The sequence below is a fragment of the Salvelinus alpinus genome, chromosome 15 (genome assembly GCF_045679555.1).
Source record: "Salvelinus alpinus chromosome 15, SLU_Salpinus.1, whole genome shotgun sequence".
NCBI lineage: Eukaryota > Metazoa > Chordata > Actinopteri > Salmoniformes > Salmonidae > Salvelinus > Salvelinus alpinus.
The window spans coordinates 35,926,378-35,940,561 of record NC_092100.1 but is presented as its reverse complement, the minus strand read 5'-3'; the positions used below and the strand labels follow the sequence as shown (position 1 = coordinate 35,940,561).

The 14,184-nt window shown below is 45.2% G+C and overlaps 1 long non-coding RNA gene and 1 pseudogene across 1 annotated transcript; both read right to left on the bottom strand.

Annotated features, from left to right (window-relative positions):
* Window positions 1-1,205: 1,205 nt before the first annotated feature.
* LOC139539278 (leptin-like) lies at window positions 1,206-2,976 on the bottom strand (annotated as a pseudogene).
* Window positions 2,977-5,280: 2,304 nt separating this feature from the next.
* On the bottom strand, window positions 5,281-8,005 carry LOC139539277 (uncharacterized). The gene is made up of 3 exons (XR_011667908.1): window positions 7,891-8,005; window positions 7,609-7,727; window positions 5,281-7,177 (listed from the first exon to the last, which is right to left on the bottom strand). It is a non-coding gene; the product is annotated as an uncharacterized lncRNA (long non-coding RNA).
* Between the last annotated feature and the right edge of the window lie 6,179 nt (window positions 8,006-14,184).

Genomic DNA, 14,184 nt, shown 5'->3' with positions numbered 1-14,184 from the left:
GGATGAACGTTTAATTCTGATCTGAGACTGAGTGGGCTAGTTGCAGCCGGACATGACATTAATACATGCTAATAGCTGAATAGTTAACTAGGGACATAACCAGCCAAACTAGACAATATTTTTTGAATTGTCTATCTAGTTAGTCCGGAACTTTCAATAAATTCCCTGGTTTTCCTGAAAAACTGTTTGGAGGATCCCGGATCAGGAGGGAATGAGCAGGAAAGTCTCCAACCAGGATTTCTGGAAAAACAGGGAATTTATTGATAGTTCCCTAGAATTATGCTACCCTAACCCGGTGTATAGGTGTTGGTGTGTTGTTCAATCAAATGGTCATCTGTGATCAAGGTAATATTGCGTAGCTCTGATGTGTTTTTACAGTTTCTGGAAATGTGGGATTGTAGAAACACCATCACACACCCACATATTGTTGATAGACTATTTGTAATGTTTGCTGTAGGTCTTGACCTGTTCCTCTCACCCACTCAATGGCCTAGTCAATACGTGTATCAAATTATTCATTTGCTTACAAAAGACTGATAAAGACAGAAAAATAGAAAAGGAAAATTTTTTATATCATCCAACATTAAATAGGTACATAAAATGGTACTCCGATGTACACAAATATAGTACAGTATATATAACATAAATGCTAATACTGTCAAGAAGAGAAGCAGTAAGTAAGCATTTCACTGTAAGGTCTACACCTGTTATGACAAATAAGATGTCATTTCATTTGAGTTGGGATGTGTTCAGTGAGCTGTCATCTTCAGAACGTTGCCGATAGAAATGTAATGAAATAGAGCTGAAATTACTCCTCTAAGAGATAGACAATCATATCTGTCCTATACAATGTATTTCTATCTGAATGCACTGTAACGGTATACCCTCCTGAACAGGCCTCTGCTGTAGAGGAATGTACATCTTGCCCCCTCTCTCTCCCACACCTTCACTCTCTGTCGCTGCTCTAACATCAAAACATCTGGTTTCATGGGGCTGTCTTGGATTTCAGGAAACCCTCTCTGTGAGCATGACATCACTACACAGCAGTCCTCTGGAGCAAGCAGAATTACTAAGCGTGTATGCACGTGTGTGTACATTTTGCATTACTCAGCTGATTCCGTGCTTAGTAAACATTTTCCCCTGCATCACTGACTGAGGTACAAATAATGCTAAAAATTAGAGCTGCTTTCTTTTCCTCTTCCTCGTAGAAATAAATACCTCAAGCTAGAATCCTTGTCTGAATAAAATACAATATAACATGTCTTAATAACTTAGTGACTGATAGTGACTGTGATCTGAAGTACACCCAGAATAATCTTTAGACTTATGACTGTCCAGTCTTGCTTCAACTCATTCTAGGTTTTCAGCAGATCACGAGTTGATCAAAGTTCAGTTACTCAGTGACAGTCATAGTCAGTAACAGTTGTTCAGAATGGCACAAACGGATCTGAGTTCAGTCACTCAGTGATGATCTATGTCAGTAACAGTTGATCAGCAGTACCTGAGCTGATCCAGGTTCAGCAGTAGCCGATCGAGGTAGCCCTTGAGTCTGTTTAGTGCCACTGGACTCACACTCAGACCAAACTTCCTGACACTGTCCTTCAGAGCCTCCTCCAACCCACCCTCTCCTGTCTGTTTCTGCTGGCGACCTGGGCAGCGCGACATCATCCAGTTCTCCAGCTGACCCCGCATAGTGGAGGCGTCTTCCACCAGCTGTTTGAGGTCCGCCATGTCTAGAGAGATCAGCAGGTCCTGGTAGAACCCCATGGTCTCTACTATGGAAGGCAGGCCTTCTATAGGCTGGTCTCCTGCAGCTGCCGGGAAAACAATTCCAGGCCGTCGATTACCAGGTTAGAAGAGGAAGGGAGCTGGAGGGAGGGAGGGAGAGTGAGAGCGAAAGATGTGATTAAAATAAGATTTATGTAGACTAAACATTGTTTTACAAGTCACATTTATCAACAAGCCAAAGACTGCATTAGTCAGTACACTAATGATTGATTGACTGACTAATTGATAGATGGATTGATTACCTTTTTGATTTCCATCTGTGTCCTGTACACCATGGTCTGAGCAAGGAATTTGACCTTGGTTCTCACTATGTCCAATGACAGTGAAGCTCCTGCCCCCATACTGAAATGTGCCAGTAGAAAGGACACCAGGGGGGCCATGGAACAATCCATATCTGTAGTCTGTATGAACAGGTGTATGCGCGTGAATGTGTGTACGCGTGTCAATGTGTGTGTTTTGAACCTGGTGCTTAATCTGTGTATGTATAAAGAATAGCACAGGTATTCCTGTAGGAGGGCAGAGATACATCCTATAAGTTCAGGTTGTTCTTTTATTGTCTGTTACAGAACACATACACTCATGCACTTCCATAATATTCATATACATTTGCTTATTTTTAAAGTCTAAACTTCAATGGCATGTTTTGGTTGAGAATAAATATTTGTTTTAGACCAATCAATATTTGGCAGAGGGTTGGGGGTGAAATCCCTACCAAGAGAGAACAGCCTGCCCTCTGATAAATAGGCTACAGATAAGATTCACCGTACTACACCCATACTACTGAAAACAGACAGAACCAAGTCTACCAAGTCTACCTGATCTACTTGGTTGGCTGTATATTCCACATGCTTCCTTTCAAACGTTCTTTCTAAAGTTCAAAGTTAAGTGTAAAATGTTTATTTAAAGAAATGGCACCTCACTTCACGAAAGACAATCAAACCAAACCATGCATTACGGACAAGATAAAGTTTCACTACATCACCTGTTCAAATCTGTACATATTATTTCAGTAGCACATACTAACACAGAGAGAGAGAGAGTACTAGTGATAAAGCAAATGATAGAAGTAGAGAGAGTGATAGAGAAAGTGCAGTGGAGAGAGTATCTTACCTCTGAGGGTCTGTGTGTTTGTCACTCCCAGGCTCCATCAGGTCTTCTCTTATAGCTGAGGGCAGTTGACTCATCTCTTACTCACTCTCACCTCTCCCCCATCCTCCCCTTTACTCACCTCTCCTCCCCCTCTACACAAGAGTCCCCCGGTAGTCTGGGTAGCAGGACAGGAGACAGGAGGTTCAAAACATACACACACACATACAGTGGGGAGAACAAGTATTTGATACACTGACAATTTTGCAGGTTTTCCTACTTACAAAGCATGTAGAGGTCTGTAATTTTTATCATAGGTACACTTCAACTGTGAGAGAAGGAATCTAAAACAAAAATCCAGAAAATCACATTGTATGATTTTTAATTAATTAATTTGCATTTTATTGCATGACATAAGTATTTGATACATCAGAAAAGCAGAACTGAATATTTGGTACAGAAACCTTAGTTTGCAATTACAGAGATCATATGTTTCCTGTAGTTCTTGACCAGGTTTGCACACACTGCAGCAGGGATTTTGGCCCACTCCTCCATACAGACCTTCTCCAGATCCTTCAGGTTTCGGGGCTGTCGCTGGGCAATACGGACTTTCGGCTCCCTCCAAAGATTTTCTATTGGGTTCAGGTCTGGAGACTGGCTAGGCCACTCCAGGACCTTGAGATGCTTCTTACGGAGCCACTCCTTAGTTGCCCTGGCTGTGTGTTTCGGGTCGTTGTCATGCTGGAAGACCCAGCCACGACCCATCTTCAATGCTCTTACTGAGGGAAGGAGGTTGTTGGTCAAGATCTCGCGATACATGGCCCCATCCATCCTCCCTTCAATACGGTGCAGTCGTCCTGTCCCCTTTGCAGAAAAGCATCCCCAAAGAATGATGTTTCCACCTCCATGCTTCACGGTTGGGATGGTGTTCTTGGGGTTGTACTCATCCTTCTATTCCTCCAAACACGGCGAGTGGAGTTTAGAGCAAAAAGCTCTATTTTTGTCTCATCAGACCACATGACCTTCTCCCATTCCTCCTCTGGATCATCCAGATGGTCATTGGCAAACTTCAGACGGGCCTGGACATGCGCTGGCTTGAGCAGGGGGACCTTGCGTGCGCTGCAGGATTTTAATCCATGACGGCGTAGTGTGTTACTAATGGTTTTCTTTGAGACTGTGGTCCCAGCTCTCTTCAGGTCATTGACCAGGTCCTGCCGTGTAGTTCTGGGCTGATCCCTCACATTCCTCATGATCATTGATGCCCCACGAGGTGAGATCTTGCATGGAGCCCCAGACCGAGGGTGATTGACCGTCATCTTGAACTTCTTCCATTTTCTAATAATTGTGCCAACAGTTGTTGCCTTCTCACCAAGCTGCTTGGCTATTGTCCTGTAGCCCATCCCAGCCTTGTACAGGTCTACAATTTATCCCTGATGTCCTTACACAGCTCTCTGGTCTTGGCCATTGTGGAGAGGTTGGAGTCTGTTTGATTGAGTGTGTGGACAGGTGTCTTTTATACAGGTAACGAGTTCAAACAGGTGCAGTTAATACAGGTAATGAGTGGAGAACAGGAGGGCTTCTTAAAGAAAAACTAACAGGTCTGTGAGAGCCGGAATTCTTACTGGTTGGTAGGTGATCAAATACTTATGTCATGCAATAAAATGCAAATTAATTACTTAAAAATCATACAATGAGATTTTCTGGATTTTTGTTTTAGATTCCGTCTCTCACAGTTGAAGTGTACCTATGATAAAAATGACAGACCTCTACATGCTTTGTAAGTAGGAAAACCTGCAAAATCGGCAGTGTATCAAATACTTGTTCTCCCCACTGTATATATTTGGTGTATTTGCTGATTGTGTGGATATCTGTCAGAGGATGTCACTACCTCCTGGCTCTCTTTCTCATCTCTCCATGGATGGTACATTTACATGTTTGAAAAGTAGGGTGTTCCCTGATCCGCTAGCTCATATAGGTGCTTATCTGTGGTGTGTGTGTGTGTGCGTGCGTGACTACAATACGTACCCGAGGGTATGTCACCATTAGGCTGATCCCTATCTCATTGATGTATGTGTCTTATTGACTGGTATGGGAGAGACTGTTAATGTCATTACAGTGTAAATACCTACTGCAACACCCAAAACATGGGGACAGGCAGTGGTGTAAAAAGTACTCAATTCTCATACTTGAGTAAAAGTAAAGATACCTTAATAGAAAATGACTCAAGTAAAAATCACCCAGTAAAATATTACTTCAGTAAAAGTCTAAAAGTATTTGGTTTTAAATATACTTAAGTTTAAAAAATAAAGGTAGTTGCTAAAATAAACTTAAGTATCAGAAGTGAAAGCACGTATAATTTAAAATTCCTTATATTAAGAAAAACGGATGGCACAATTGTATTTTTATTTTAAATTTACGGATAGCCATAGTCACAGTCCAACACTCAGACATCATTTAAAAACAAAGCATTTGTGTTTAGTGAGTCCGCCAGATCAGAGGCAGTTGGGATGACCAGGGATGTTCTCTTGATAAGTGTGTGAATTGGACCATTTTCTGTCCTGCTAAGCATTCAAAATGTAATGAGTACTTTTGGGTGTCAGTGGAAATGTATGGAGTAAAGAGTACATACTTTTCTTTAGGAATGTAGTGAAGTAAAAGTAAAAGTAGTCAAAAATATAAATAGTAAAGTACAGATAGCCCCCAAAAATGACTTAAGTAAAAATACTTTAAAGTACTACTTAAGTACTTTACACCATTGGAGACAGGAGGGAGCAGATCAGTGTCTGATGACTGGAGGGAGTAGGCATCACAGTGGTCAGCAGTGTCTGATTACAGCACTGCCAGAGGGACACTGTCATCGTGCCCAGAACTCTGGTCACACAGCTCTGATGGTCCCAGTGACAATAATACAGCAGCCCTGGTCACAGTCTCCAGCACCCCCCGGATTGACTGACCTTCATGTCTTAACGTAATGATGGACTGTCGTTTCTTTTTGCTTATTTGAACTGTTCTTGACATAATATTGACTGTTACCAAATAGGGCTATCTTCTGTATACCAACCCTACCTTGTCACAACACAACTGATTGGCTCAAACGCATAAAGAAGGAAAGAAATTTCACAAATGTAATGTTTTAACAAGGCACAGCTGTTAATTCAAATGCATTCCAGGTGACTACCTCATGAAGCTGGTTGAGAGAATGCCAAGAGTGTGCAAAGATGTCATCAAGGTGGCTACTTTGAAGAATCTCAAATCTAACATATGTTTTGATTTGTTTAACACTTTTTTGGTTACTACATGATTCCATATGTGTTATGTCATATTTTTTGACGTCTTCACTATTATTCTACAATGTAGAAAATAGTAAAAATAAAGAAAAACCCTGGAATGAGTAGGTGTGTGATGCCATTGGTTGAATTAATGGATTCATGTTTTGTAGCAATGATTGTGGCCTTTGTCTTTCGCCAATTGCACGATCACGCTAGATTTTGTGGCATAGAGAAGTTAAGATATCAGACAGGGGAAGTGATATAACTAATATTCTGAGCAAAAGAGAATGTTTTGGGATTTTCACCCTCCAGACATTTTTTCCTAAAGGTCTTAATGATGAAATGCCTATGTACTGTATGTTATGTTGTAAATTTGAACATGAATTATGCCCCTATTTCAGATTACTCTGACGTTTTCCTTGCGCTGTACCCAATGATTAATGAAAACATGTTTGGTAGGTCGATGTCCTCATTGTGGTTTTACAGATGTGTTTAGTACATTTTATGTACACACTTTATTCTAATATTATGAAATGCATATGTGTAAAAAAATACCTATTATATTTCCTGAGCTGTCTTATACAGCATCTCCTAGATATAGGACGAACACTTCAAAACCTTTCTTATGATTTATTTTTTGACTGTCTTTTTTGCCATTTATTAATGTGTTATTCAATGCGTTTCTCTGGGCTATAGTAGTAAAGGCCAAATTCAATATTTTATCAAATTATTTTTTAATATTTTTTTATAACTAAAGGGGTCATAAAATTCTAAATCAAATAGCTAAATGATCCATAGTATGACCATCTTAAAACAATTCCATATGTCTGCTTAGAACCATGTTGACTGAATGTTCCAGGCAGGGTCCTGAATGTTCTTAAGCTGGTGAAACTGTTCTTGTGTTGGGCAATGGCAGCTGGTTAGCAGGCATTAGTGCTGTAGCGATGTTAGAAGGGATGTTGGGTTTGGGGAGCATGCCTCTCCCACCCACTGCTTTGACCTCTTGAGGAAGATGTGTTTGTACTGCAGGTGTCCTGGAAAGACATGAAGACTGATCATAAGGATGTGTAAGACATGGAGACAGATCATGAGAATGTGTAACCATACAAGAAACCATGTTCATCTGTAAACAAAAAAGGGTAAAGTAGACCAGTATGTGTTTTGTTATACTCAGAGTCAAAAATGGAACATTGAGATGGGCTGTTAGAAAAAGGGGTGAAAAGTTTGAAGGGGGCATGACTTGTAAAAAGACTAGTCATGTACTGTTGTGTATGCGCACCTACAGTTGTGCTGTTGAGGAGACAAGCACTGTCAACAATAGAGTGAATAGGCTAGAAGAGTATACTAAAGGCCCCTCTCCTCCATGCCAAAGAACAGACTGTAAGGGTAGGAAAAGTTTGAGGAGCACTAAGTTTGTGTATTGGTGATTTTGTTTTCTCAAGAGGTGATAGTGCTTCATATATACCTTTGGCTATCCTGGCTTGTTTGCGTCCCACATTCTCATTATAATCCAGGATAGCAAGATGTGTCCGCTCCTTCATGCCCAGGAGCCCAAAATGCTGCCGCTTTGGGGTGACCTGTGTGCTTACAAAGACAAAACAGAGTAGACTAATTATTTTGGGTTTTCTAATTGAAAGTATTGAAACAATATGCTGTTATTGATGACTATTAAACTGTATGTTTTGAATCTGGCTATTTGTGAGTGATCCGTTGTCAAACGTTTGTCCAACACAAAAGGTATTCATACATAACTGAGTCCATGGAAAGCCACTTCTTCTTGCCATGGTCATCATCAGACAGGTCAGGGTGTTGACAGTGGACTTCCCCCTCCCATCTGTCCAGCTGTGTACGTCACAGATGTGCTCGTTCAAAGACAGACAACATATATTTGATTTGAGATATCTTCAGGACATGCACCAGTACAATTACTAGGTGTCTCCTGGTTCTGCAGTGCTAACCTTTCACTGTGTGCCACACATCGAGCTCATGTTGGATGTCAGAGAAGTGCTCCCTCATCGTTCAGTTGTGACCACATCCACTTGGAGACCCATGTTGTCCAACAGCTCTGTCAGGGCCCACTTGAAGCCAATTGCCTCCATCGTAACAGAGCTGGGTGCCTCTGTGACCTGTAACTGCAAAAGTAAAACAGAATTACAGCCGGCCACCAGGTGTGATAACACAACATGCCATTAACCATCATACTGTATTCATAATACTGTACCTGTATCAGTTCAGTCTGCACAATCTCATTGGTGTCATCGGTCATCAGGGAATAGGTGGTGTATTTAGTGCTATAGAGACAGAGTAGAGTACTGTATTGATCCCACCTTGGGATTTTTTCTAATCACTTATCACCATAACAAGCATAAAGACAATACCTGTATCAATGAAAACACATGATAAAAACACATACTAACTCGTCCGGGTCAGGGGAGGGTTTGGCCGGCAGGGATGTCCTTGTCCCATCGCGCACTAGCGATGTTGTACGGTGTACGGTGTTTCCTCCGACACGTTGATGCGGCTGGCTTCCTTGATAACTGGGCATTGTGTCAAGAAGCAGTGTGGCTTGGTTGGGTTGTGTTTCAGAGGACGCACGGCTCTCGACCTTCGCCTCTCCTGAGTCCGTACAGAGTTGCAGCGATGAGACAAGACTGTAACTACCAATTGGATACCACAAAATTGGGGAGAAAAAGGGGTACAAAAATTTAAAAAATACACAAAAAAATACACATACTAACATACATAAGTAGGCACTATCTGTTAAATAGCAATAAAAAGATAGATACCTGTAGCCTGGACTGTTGCTGCGTGCACACCCAGACAGCTGTGCTTCAACACCATTTTCCTCCTGATCCAGGAACAGTTTTTGCAAAATAGCATTCCTTCGTTACCCATATTGTGCATTTATGAATGTAAACAGGTAGGTGTTCTGAATCTGATAGACGGTGGTGTTGGCAAACAACTTCAGGTTCATGGTCTGAGTCGTCCTGCAGCTCGGTGTAAGTGCCTCCTGAAAACAGCACAGACACAGCCATGAGAAGCTGAACCTCTGCCATTTCCTGAATGTCAGGACTGGAGGTCCATGTTCCTGTGTGTGTCATGTTTTGTCATTGATTATCATGTCTTGTCTCTGTGCTTCCCTTCTATTCGTTTCCCTCTGCTGGTCTTATTAGGTTCTTTCCCTCTTTCTATCCCTCTCTCTCCCTCCCTCTCTCCCTCTCTCGCTCTCTCTCTCTATCGTTCCGTTCCTGCTCCCAGCTGTTCCTCATTCTCCTAACTACCTCATTTACTCTTTCACACCTGTCCCCTATTTTGCCCTCTGATTAGAGTCCCTATTTCTCCCTCTGTTTTCCGCTTCTGTCCTTGTCGGATCCTTGTTTGATGTTTGCTGTTCTGTGTCCTTGTTCCGCCCTGTCGTGTTTTTGCCTTCTTCAGATGCTGCGTGTGAGCAGGTGTCTATGTCAGCTACGGCCTGTGCCTTCCCGAAGCGACCTGCAGTCTGTGGCCGCGTCTCCAGTCGTTCCTCTCTACTGACGAGAGGATTTCAGTTTTCCTGTTTTGGATTTACCTAAGATAATATCCAGGAGTATCGGTTTTGTTTAAGACTGGAATAAAGACTCTGTTTCTATTAAGTCGCTTTTGGGTCCTCATTCACCAGCATAACAGAAGGATCCGACCAAGAATGGACCCAGCGACTACGGATTCTCGCAACACTGCCGTCGAGTTCCAGGGAGCAATGCTCGGCAGACACGAGCAGGAATTGTCTGCTGCTCGTCATGCCGTTGAGACCCTGGCCGCTCAGGTCTCCGACCTCTCAGGACAGTTTCAGAGTCTTCGTCTCGTGCCACCAGCTACTTCCTGGTCTTCCGAGTCTCCGGAACCTAGGGTTAATAACCCACCATGTTACTCTGGGCAGCCCACTGAGTGTCGCTCCTTTCTCACCCAGTGTGATATTGTGTTCTCTCTCCAGCCCAACACATACTCAAGAGAGAGAGCTCGGATCGCTTACGTCATATCACTCCTTACTGGTCGGGCTCGGGAGTGGGGCACAGCTATCTGGGAGGCAAGGGCTGAGTGTTCTAACGATTATCAGAACTTTAAAGAGGAGATGATACGGGTTTTTGATCGTTCAGTTTTTGGGAAGGAGGCTTCCAGGGCCCTGGCTTCCCTATGTCAAGGTGATCGATCCATAACGGATTACTCTATAGAGTTTCGCACTCTTGCTGCCTCCAGTGACTGGAACGAGCCGGCGTTGCTCGCTCGTTTTCTGGAGGGACTCCACGCTGAGGTTAAGGATGAGATTCTCTCCCGGGAGGTTCCTTCCAGCGTGGACTCTTTGATTGCACTCGCCATCCGCATAGAACGACGGGTAGATCTTCGTCACCGAGCTCGTGGAAGAGAGCTCGCGTTAACGGTGTTCCCCCTCTCCGCATCTCAACCATCTCCTCCCACCGGCTCAGAGACTGAGCCCATGCAGCTGGGAGGTATTCGCATCTCGACTAAGGAGAGGGAACGGAGAATCACCAACCGCCTTTGCCTCTATTGCGGTTCTGCTGGACATTTTGTCATGTCATGTCCAGTAAAAGCCAGAGCTCATCAGTAAGCGGAGGGCTACTGGTGAGCGCTACTACTCAGGTCTCTCCATCAAGATCCTGTACTACCTTGTCGGTCCATCTACGCTGGACCGGTTCGGCTGCTTCCTGCAGTGCCTTGATAGACTCTGGGGCTGAGGGTTGTTTTATGGACGAAGCATGGGCTCGGAAACATGACATTCCTCTCAGACAGTTAGGGAAGCCCACGCCCATGTTCGCCTTAGATGGTAGTCTTCTCCCCAGTATCAGATGTGAGACACTACCTTTAACCCTCACAGTATCTGGTAACCACAGTGAGACCATTTCCTTTTTGATTTTTCGTTCACCTTTTACACCTGTTGTTTTGGGTCATCCCTGGCTAGTATGTCATAATCCTTCTATTAATTGGTCTAGTAATTCTATCCTATCCTGGAACGTTTCTTGTCATGTGAAGTGTTTAATGTCTGCTATCCCTCCTGTTTCTTCTGTCCCCTCTTCTCAGGAGGAACCTGGTGATTTGACAGGAGTGCCGGAGGAATATCATGATCTGCGCACGGTCTTCAGTCGGTCCAGAGCCAACTCTCTTCCTCCTCACCGGTCGTATGATTGTTGTATTGATCTCCTTCCGGGGACCACTCCCCCTCGGGGTAGACTATACTCTCTGTCGGCTCCCGAACGTAAGGCTCTCGAGGATTATCTGTCTGTTTCTCTCGACGCCGGTACCGTGGTGCCTTCTTCCTCTCCCGCCGGAGCGGGGTTTTTTATTTTTTTTTGTTAAGAAGAAGGACGGTACTCTGCGCCCCTGCGTGGATTATCGAGGGCTGAATGACATAACGGTTAAGAATCGTTATCCGCTTCCCCTTATGTCGTCAGCCTTCGAGATTCTGCAGGGAGCCAGGTTCTTTACTAAGTTGGACCTTCGTAACGCTTACCATCTCGTGCGCATCAGAGAGGGGGACGAGTGGAAAACGGCGTTTAACACTCCGTTAGGGCATTTTGAATACCGGGTTCTGCCGTTCGGTCTCGCTAATGCTCCAGCTGTCTTTCAGGCATTAGTTAATGATGTACTGAGAGACATGCTGAACATCTTTGTTTTCGTTAACCTTGACGATATCCTGATTTTTTCACCGTCACTCGAGATTCATGTTCAGCACGTTCGACGTGTACTCCAGCGCCTTTTAGAGAATTGTCTCTACGTGAAGGCTGAGAAGTGCGCCTTTCATGTCTCCTCTGTCACATTTCTCGGCTCTGTTATTTCCGCTGAGGGCATTCAGATGGATCCCGCTAAGGTCCAGGCTGTCAGCGATTGGCCCGTTCCTAAGTCACGTGTCGAGTTGCAGCGCTTTCTCGGTTTCGCTAATTTCTATCGGCGTTTCATTCGTAATTTCGGTCAAGTGGCTGCCCCTCTCACAGCTCTGACTTCTGTCAAGACGTGCTTTAAGTGGTCCGGTTCCGCCCAGGGAGCTTTTGATCTCCTCAAGAAGCGTTTTACATCCGCTCCTATCCTTGTTACTCCTGACGTCACTAAACAATTCATTGTCGAGGTTGACGCTTCAGAGGTGGGCGTGGGAGCCATTCTGTCCCAGCGCTTCCATTCTGACGATAAGGTCCATCCTTGCGCTTATTTTTCTCATCGCCTGTCGCCATCGGAACGCAACTATGATGTGGGTAACCGCGAACTGCTCGCCATCCGCTTAGCCATAGGCGAATGGCGACAGTGGTTGGAGGGGGCGACCATTCCTTTTGTCGTTTGGACTGACCATAAGAACCTTGAGTACATCCGTTCTGCCAAACGACTTAATGCACGTCAAGCTCGTTGGGCGTTGTTTTTCGCTCGTTTCGAGTTCGTGATTTCTTATCGCCCGGGAAATAAGAACACCAAGCCTGATGCCTTATCCCGTCTCTTTAGTTCTTCTGTGGCTTCTACCGACCCCGAGGGGATTCTCCCTGAAGGGCGTGTTGTCGGGTTGACTGTCTGGGGAATTGAGAGACAGGTAAAGCAAGCACTCACTCACACTGCGTCGCCGCGCGCTTGTCCTAGTAACCTTCTGTTCGTTCCTGTCTCTACTCGTCTGGCTGTTCTTCAGTGGGCTCACTCTGCCAAGTTAGCTGGCCACCCCGGCGTTCGGGGTACGCTTGCTTCTATTCGCCAGCGGTTTTGGTGGCCTACTCAGGAGCGTGACACGCGCCGTTTCGTGGCTGCTTGTTCGGACTGCGCGCAGACTAAGTCAGGTAACTCTCCTCCTGCCGGTCGTCTCAGACCGCTTCCCATTCCTTCTCGACCATGGTCTCACATCGCCTTAGACTTTATTACCGGTCTGCCTTCGTCTGCGGGGAAGACTGTGATTCTTACGGTTGTCGATAGGTTCTCTAAGGCGGCACATTTCATTCCCCTCGCTAAGCTTCCTTCCGCTAAGGAGACGGCACAAATCATCATTGAGAATGTGTTCAGAATTCATGGCCTCCCGTTAGACGCCGTTTCAGACAGAGGCCCGCAATTCACGTCACAGTTTTGGAGGGAGTTCTGTCGTTTGATTGGTGCTTCCGTCAGTCTCTCTTCCGGGTTTCATCCCCAGTCTAACGGTCAAGCAGAAAGGGCCAATCAGTCGATTGGTCGCATATTACGCAGCCTTTCTTTTCGAAACCCTGCGTCTTGGGCAGAACAGCTCCCCTGGGCAGAATACGCTCACAACTCGCTTCCTTCGTCTGCTACCGGGCTATCTCCGTTTCAGAGTAGTCTTGGTTACCAGCCTCCTCTGTTCTCGTCCCAGCTCGCCGAGTCCAGCGTTCCCTCCGCTCAGGCTTTTGTCCAACGTTGTGAGCGCACCTGGAGGAGGGTCAGGTCTGCACTTTGCCGTTACAGGGCGCAGACTGTGAGAGCCGCCAATAAACGTAGGATTAAGAGTCCTAGGTATTGTCGCGGTCAGAGAGTGTGGCTTTCCACTCGTAACCTTCCCCTTACGACAGCTTCTCGCAAGTTGACTCCGCGGTTCATTGGTCCGTTCCGTGTCTCTCAGGTCGTCAATCCTGTCGCTGTGCGACTGCTTCTTCCGCGACATCTTCGTCGCGTCCACCCTGTCTTCCATGTCTCCTGTGTCAAACCTTTTCTTCGCGCCCCCGTTCGTCTTCCCTCCCCCCCCCGTCCTTGTCGAGGGCGCACCTATTTACAAGGTACGGAAGATCATGGACATGCGTTCTCGGGGACGTGGTCACCAGTACTTAGTGGATTGGGAGGGTTACGGTCCTGAGGAGAGGAGTTGGGTTCCATCTCGGGACGTGCTGGACCGTTCGTTGATTGATGATTTCCTCCGTTGCCGCCAGGGTTCCTCCTCGAGTGCGCCAGGAGGCGCTCGGTGAGTGGGGGGGTACTGTCATGTTTTGTCATTGATTATCATGTCTTGTCTCTGTGCTTCCCTTCTATTCGTTTCCCTCTGCTGGTCTTATTAGGTTCTTTCCCTCTTTCTATCCCT